Source organism: Nannospalax galili, unplaced genomic scaffold (genome assembly GCF_000622305.1).
Source record: "Nannospalax galili isolate Female #2095 unplaced genomic scaffold, S.galili_v1.0 scaffold140, whole genome shotgun sequence".
Lineage (NCBI taxonomy): Eukaryota > Metazoa > Chordata > Mammalia > Rodentia > Spalacidae > Nannospalax > Nannospalax galili.
Window position 1 is genome coordinate 648,495 of NW_008352267.1, and position 8,284 is coordinate 656,778.

At 35.7% G+C, this 8,284-nt stretch overlaps 1 pseudogene; it reads left to right on the plus strand.

Moving 5' to 3' along the window:
* Positions 1–6,684: 6,684 nt before the first annotated feature.
* LOC103746828 lies at positions 6,685–8,071 on the plus strand (annotated as a pseudogene).
* The last annotated feature ends 213 nt before the right edge of the window (positions 8,072–8,284 follow it).

Here is an 8,284-nt window from a genome sequence, read left to right on the forward strand (position 1 = left end):
TGAGTGTGTTGGATGCTCAGGGGCGACTTTCTATAGTTTTAGAAGAATAAGGAGGTAGGTGTCTGTTTTCAGTAGTCACCACTTCCTCAGAGATCATTGTTCAAAGGTGTTACTGACTGTACCATTCGTCTCTTCGTATCATTTCATTCACCTCAGTACTTCTACAAGTGCCTTGAGTTCTTAATACCAATTTGCTGCTGTTCTCATTTGATTAGGTAATTTATTAAACAAAATTCTTTTAAAGAACACATTCAAATACATTTATATTTTGCATTCATATTCTTGTAGTTTAGCTTTCCAATTTTGTTTCATTTCCTGTCTTTTATTGTAGCTAAAGTTTTATATACTGTGTTTTACTCGTATAGTATAAATTTAACATTAACATAGCAACACAATGAATTTGATCATAATCACAATCTCAACAAGTTTAAAGAAAGAGGCTGTGATACCAGGAGCTGATATTCCTCCTGAGATAGCCAGGGATTGTTTCTGCTTGAAATGTTTCTGCCTCTTTTTTATATTAAAATGGAAATTTATTAGAATAATAATAAGTGAACAAAGAAGAATTTTCCTTACATATAAAAAACATTTCTGAATGGATGCATCTTTGCAAGTGCATACCCTGATAATGTTCAGATAAATGGCTGAGGAAGCAGGACCAGCAGCAGTGAGCACACCTAACCCCAATAACAAGGTTGAAACATGTGATAGCCTGCAACCTGGGCATGTGGGTATGAACTCCTTTCTACATTCAAAAGTAGAGCTCTGCTTTTCTTCCCTTTTCTTCTGTCTGACCCCAAGAATAATTGAAAAGTAGAAGCTAAAACTAATATCACTAAATTACACAACTTTCAAAATTTATTATCAGGCATTTTTTTTCCACTTTAAACACAGTGTTCCCCTTTCTGAAACTTCATTTTCACTTAGAGAGTAACACTAAGTTTTTGGTGGCAGTACCTCAGAACAATTTGTCACCTTATATCTAATTTACTGAATGTCCTTGAAAGTGTGCACAAATACTTATAACCTAGATTCTGGGCTCTTTATAAAAACTTCAGCTTAAAATGATAAAGAATGCTTTCAAGAATTGATTTTTCATCATCAGCCCAAATGCAAGCTATGCAAGCCGTTAAATATTTGAACCTCTTCAGTAGGATCCTCAGGGGAAACACAAAAGTGTCTTTTAATGGGAAGTGGAATCTTGTCTCCAACAGTTTTGTAAGCTTCCTCTCCTCTGGCCACTTTCCCTTTAAAGAGTAAACTTGTAATTCACTTCTATCAAAACACATTAAGAATATAAAATTTTTATGACTTCTTCACTTTATTCCACATTTATCCTCCTAAATTGAATAGGATCTTAGGTCTCTCTCCTCTCTCTCTCTCTCTCTCTCTCTCTCTCACTCTCTCTCTCTCTCTGTCTCTGTCTCTCCGTCTCTCTCTCACCTTTCACTGTCCTGGAACTCCCCAGATGTGCTTGAAACTGTCTTTCTTCACCATGCCAACACTCTATTATAAGGATACATCATCATAACTGGTGTTTCTTTAATTTATTTTTTAATTAGTATACAAATATTTGGGTGTCTTTATGGTATTTTCAAATGCAATGTGCTTTAATAGATTCCACTCCCCTCAGATTTTTCCCAAACACCTACCCTCACTTCCCTTTTCTCCTTCTTCACATCATATTTATCATTTTCCTCCATCTTACTTAGCACTTCCTTCCAAGGATTTTTTTTCAAGCTTTACCCACATTTAAATTCCTTTGTATACATGCATGTATACATCATAATCCAGGTGCCACTTATTAGAGAGAACATGTATTTTCTCTCTTTCCAAACTTGGGGTACCTCACTTAATGTAATACTTTCTAGTCCACTGCTGGTGAGATTGCAAACAGGGGCAACCACTGTGGAAATCAGTATGGAGAACTCTTACAAAATTAAATATAAATTTAGTAAAAGAATCTATCATACCATTCTTGAGCATATATCATACTGGATAGTCCTACTACAGAGATACTTGCACACCCATGGTTGTTACTGCTCTTTTCACAATAATTAATAAATGGAAATAACCTAAATGTTCCTCAACTGAAAATTGATAGTGAAACTGGTACATTTACACACTAGAGTTCTACTCAGTGATGAAGAAAAATGACATCAAGAACTTTGCAGGTAAATGGATAGAACTAGAAACTGTTGTACTAAGTGAGGTAATACAGATTCAGAACAACTAGTAATATATATACTCTTTCAAACTGTTTCTTCTTTTAAATGTTCTTATTTAGTGGGCACCTAAGATTAGTGCTTTCCAAAATTTTCTTTGTGAGATGCAGACCTTATAGTTTATTCTACCACTGAATCATTCAGTTATTTGCTCTGAAACAATGTGAGAACTAAGTTCTTTCTTATACCCTTCTTTTCACCTTCTGTCTACCTTTCTTCTGGAAACTAAAAAGAAAATCAATGAGCATAAATTCACAGAAAATCTTTCATTCTCTATTACATTAAACAATTGGTAAAAATAATCTGATCAAATTCATAATATAACATTCTTTTAATATTAAACATTTCCAATGATTGTTCTGAGTGCCTGCCTTTAAGATTATATTTTAATGATATTAAACTTTGATATGACAGTTAATTCTCTGATTTTTAATGAGTTTTTTAACCTTTCTACCAATTGTAACAGAAAATATGAATTTCAATTTTCATAATGAAAATATTATATATTGGGCATTTCAACTGAGAAATACTTAGTGCCTTCCATACTGGTCACTCAACTATAGGTTTTGCATTTCTTTTCAGATTCTAAACATTGCTGTATTGGTTGATGACCTAGAATATACCATGTCAAAATTTGTTAGAGGTACTGGGGATGAACCGCCACACTCCTGCTGTACAAGACTCAGAGCACAGTTGGCTGTAAAAAATCACAATATGAGCAAAGCAGGTGACTTTCTGAATCCTGCCTCTCCACAGGAGGAAGAAGGCAGGAAGCAGCTCCATGTCCTATAGATTAGGCTGAATGATGCCAAGTGATGTGGCCTTAGTGCTGAGGTGCCCATGGACCTGTGGTGACAAAATCATGCTGGTTTCTGAGTGTCACTCACTGCTGTAGTTATCTACCTGTCACCCCTGAATTTTGCAACTCTATCCTATGTTCCTGTGACACCGGGTCCATTTTGTTGCTGAATTTGGTTGGTATTCTAAACATGGAAGAGGGTTTCCTACCTTGCCGCAGTGTTAACTTTAGTTCACTTACGTGCCCAATACAGAGAGATACTCCCACCATCCTCATAGTCTGCAGTGTCAGAGTTGTGGTGCTCAGGCGCTGTGGTGGTTTGAATGAGAATGTGCCCCAAGTATTTAAATATTTTGGCTCCAAGTAAATACTTTGTCCCCAGTGCTGTTTTGGGAGATCTTAGAAGGTGTGACCTTGCAGGAAGAAGCATGTCACTGGGGTTGGACTTAGAGAGGTCTTAAGCCTTGCAGTATTTCCAGTCACTCTCTGCTTCCTGTTTGCATGAAGATGTGATCTCTAGGTTTTCTGCTCCAATCACTTCTGCCACCATATTTCCCTGCCATGATGGACTGACTCCTTATTGAAACTGTAAACAAAATGAACTCTTTCTTTTATAAATTCTCAGGGTCATGGTGTTTCATCACAGCAATAGAAAAGTAACTAAGACAGACCCTGTGATCCCATCACTGTCCTGAGCAACTTTGGCCTCTGTGTAATAAACTTCTTGTGCTTATATATTCACTTAAGAACTTCTGGAAGAAACAGCTCTGCATTAACTATGCTCCCACTTTAAATTTTTAACTTTTAACCTTTGAAAAAAGGAAGATGTTTTGTATTTAAGGTCTGTTTTTTTTTTTTTTAATGAATAAACAGGTACTACCTATATAAGAAAACTGTTTCTCTTAAAAATTGATAATGTTTGAGTAGGAATAAATGCTCATCTACATGTTTCTGTGAAAATATAGCATTCTGCAAGTGTTGTCTCATAATATTAGAATAGGAATCCCAAACTAAAAAGAAAAGGATAAAATTCCCAAATGTAGCTCCCAGTGGCAGTGTGAGTTCCTTTTGCTCACAAGTGGCTGTGATGAAGGCAACATGAATGTGCAATCACCAGACACAAGTGAACTGTAAATGAAGCAATGGGAAAGATATGGTTCCCCAGTAAAAATTTGGGCATTGAGTGGATGGAGCAGCATTTCTTAGGTAAGAAAAATTCCAAAATTTTAGTGCTTCTTCACTTCAAGAAAAGAAAGCAAAATAATTTTTCATTTCCTGACAATTCTACAGAAAAACTGACATTAGTAAAAAAAAAATACCTACTTAGAAAAGAGAATGGCATTCTGGCCAGTGGTTAAATTATATGTGCCTTGGTATGAGTCTCTAGGTTCAATCAATATTTTTATGAATTTGAAATTCATATTTTTGGAGGTTACTCTTAAAAATTATACATAAAACCTCAGCGAGTCAAAAGTACTTAGGCATATATTGCCTTTGGTAGCTTTATCTATCTTTATGGATAGAGATCGAAGTGAACTTACAGTTTGATATGTAGTTTGTGCACAAAGAATCAAATAAAAAAGTGACTGTGTGATAATAGGTTTAGAAAATTGGACATGCATACTATGAATTTTAACATTGTATGTCATTAGATATGTTTACTTAAAAACTTAAATTGAAGTACAAATATATTCCTATATATCGTGGATTAAGTGAAATATAATTGAACAAAATGAGGGAAAATCCATCAAGTAAATAGTTTTTTTTGTATTGCTAACATCTCATTTTTAAATGTAAGAAATATAGACTTCCATTTGAAACAGCTACAATAGTTTCATGTACTTTACTATCTTACAAGAACCAAGCCTTATAGTATTGAGCTCGAGAAATAGGTATCTGTTTGAATCATCCTTATTTATTTTAAGCTTGAGTTGAAATCATGTACCTGAGGCACAATAGTAATACAATGTATTATGTTAAAATGTGATATTATGTAAAATATTAGAATAAAAGGATCATATTATAAACAGTAACATTTGATTTTGAGTTATTTGTATGGTTCTTTCTGTTGGTCCTGAAAATATGCACATGAATATAAGAAGAGACTTCTGGATTTTAGTGTTGTATACACATAATATACAGTAGCTAATTTTGTACACTCAGCTCATGCTTGTTGCCTAGATACATACACAAATAATAAAAATGAGCAGAGTTTTTGTTGCCTAATGAATCTTATTATGAACTTGGCTCTACCAGTTCCTGACCTGCTTTATTCATCTGTAATACTAGAGTAATATTATCTAGTCACATATCTTTCAAGCTATTAAACACAGGATCTTGTATTAATATTTTTAAGAGAAATTATTACAACAAGATGGCATTTTAATCAAAATGCTGTCTTTGAAATAGCTAAATAGAGTAAATGTCAAGTAATAATGTATGATATCAATAGTATTTGTGTTGAATATCCAACTTACAACTTCTTTCAGTTAAAATTGTGGGAATATTAGTAGAACATTTCTCTCTCTTTCCTTCATTCCTTCTTTCCTTCCTTCTTTCCTTCTTCCTTCCTTCCTTCCCTCCCTCCTTCCTGCACTCCCTCCTTCCCTCCCTCCCTCCTTCTTTCCCTCCCTCCTTACCTCCCTCCCTCCTTCCTTCCCTCCCTCCTTCCTTCTCTCCCTTCCTCCTTCCTTTCTTCTTTCTTTCTTTCTTTCTTTCTTTCTTTCTTTCTTTCTTTCTTTCTTTCTTTCTTTTCACAAGATCTGCATATAGCCCCAACTGGCCTAGAATGCACTATGTAGGCTAGGCCAGCCTTGATCTCAGAAATCCACCTGCTTCTTTCTCTTGAGCACTGGGATTAAAGGCATGTGCTACCATGTGTAGCCCTATCAGAACTTTTTTTTTAAACAGGAGTGTTATTTTTGGCAGTGATTACTAAGTTTAGTCAGAAGAACTATTAAATTGGGATGAGATGGAGTTTTAGAACTTTGTTTTCTTTTGAAGTTATTCCCTAAAAAATGTATAAAGCATTCCTTTTTCCTCCTTTCTTTTCCTCACACTGTCTCTTCCAACCTTCTTTTCCCTTTCTTCCATTCTTCTTTTTATAATCATTGTATTCAGTACAGGAAGTAGAATTCATCATAAAAAATATGAGACACATTTCAGCAGCAGCAGTTTCAAATAGAGATGCTGTTTTCTCTAAACTTGGAACAGTATTTTCCCACAAAGATGCACCCATGTGAATAAAGAATTATTGCTAGCAATATTGCCTTTCTGGACAAAGGATTATCGATCCATTGGCAATGATCCTCGCCAAATGAGTCTTTGATCCTGAACAACTGGTTGGAGGCAGATTTGACAATGTACTTGTCCAATTAGAAGTGAAATATATGGCTTTCACTTTTTCTTGACTAAAGCAGGAGTAATCCACTAGAGTTAGGAAAATGTGTACTACTCTAAGAAAATAGAAGGAAAGTACAGATACTTTGTCATTATACTAACATTCTGTATTACTACAGATCAGCTCAATTTCTGATGTTAAAACCATTACTAGTAATAATGGGTTGGGAAGCATCAATAAGCCAAGAACCAATATCTATTGACATGGTTTGGTTTTAAAAAATATATTTGAACCACCAGGTTCTCTAAGCCATGAAGGTCATGTTGCCCAACACTGGGAAGCTGGCAGCATGAACAGATTGTATCAGATACAAGCCAAGGCATTGGCAAAGCTATTGCATCAAAAGCAGCAAAGGGTAGAGCCAATATAGTCTTTACTGCCAAGACCACCCAGTCATACTTGAAACTCCTGGAAACAAGCTATACTGCTGGTGAAGGAACTGAAACAGCTAGAGAAAAGGGCTTACCATGTGCTATTGACTTGAGAGATGAACAGCAAATCAACCATGCAGTGGAGGAAGCATTTGAAAAATTTGGAAGAACCGATATTTTGGTCAATAATGCCAGTGAATTTAGCTTGACCAACACATTGGAAACTGATACAGAGTGGACTTGATTATGAGCATGAACATTAGAGGCACATATTTTACATCCAAAGCATGTATCCCCTTTTTAAAAAGGAGCAAGGTTGCTCATATTCTCAATCTCAACCCACCCTTGAATCTCAATCAACTCTCATTCAAACATCTTATACCCTTGCAAGTATGGTATGCCAACGTGTGTGCTTGTGTTGGGTAGGTGATTTCTGAGAAGATAGAACTGAACCTCCAAAGACTCAGAGGGGGGCAGGTCTAGAAAGGCTGAGTTGAGATACACTGTGCGTGCTGGGAAAAAGGGGAGGCCCATTGCCATTTTGGAAAATGGAGCCATGAACTGTGGGTGAATCTCACGCCAGTGAGGAAGGGTCTCTCAAGAAGGGGGAGGGTAAAATTTAGTGAAACAGCTTGGAACTGCATAATTTAGAGGTGAAATTGCAGTCAATACCTTATAGCGTAAAACAGCCAACACTGCTGCTGTGGATATGCTGGGAGGATCTGGTGTTAAAAGCCAGTGTAAAGTTGACATCATCTTGGATGCTACTTACTGACAACTTTAATATTGATGAACACATCTTAAAAGCAGAAGGAATAAAAAACTTTGACATGTATGTAGTTATACCAGGACATTCTTTGTTACCAGATTTAGTCTTAGATGAACATTCTGATCTAATTAGAAAGAAAAAAGAACCACAAGATCCTGTGCCAGAAATAAAAGCCAAAGTCACAACCAACTAAAAGCAAGGTCTGGAGCTGTGGAAGAAACATTTAAAATTATTAAGGACTCTCTCAGTGATGATGTTGTTAAAACCACAATCAGTGTATCAGATGAAGATGCTGGCATGTGGTTTCTTGATCTGAAAAGTAAGTGTGGGCATACTGAACATGAAGAGCCTTTGAAATGGGCCAGTAGGGTGATGGGTATGACCACTGATAATTTTGTAAAAATGATTTCACTGAAACTAACACTTGTGTCAGGAAAATTAAAGATTAAAGGAAACATGGCCCTAGAAATCAAATTGGAGAAGCTAATGAATCTGATGAATTTCTGACTGTGAAGGAAAAGAAACAAAAATGTGTACTATGTTAAAAGAGCAAAAAGCCCAACTGTTAAAATATAACATTTGTTGTCTTCTCAACTGTCTTATCAGGATACAATTTTGTTCTGGAAAAAATAGCATTTCTGTATCTATGAGACTTGAAATTATGATTAAAGGAGGCTGAAGAGAAGGCTCAGTGGTTAAAAGCACAGGATGCTCTTGTAG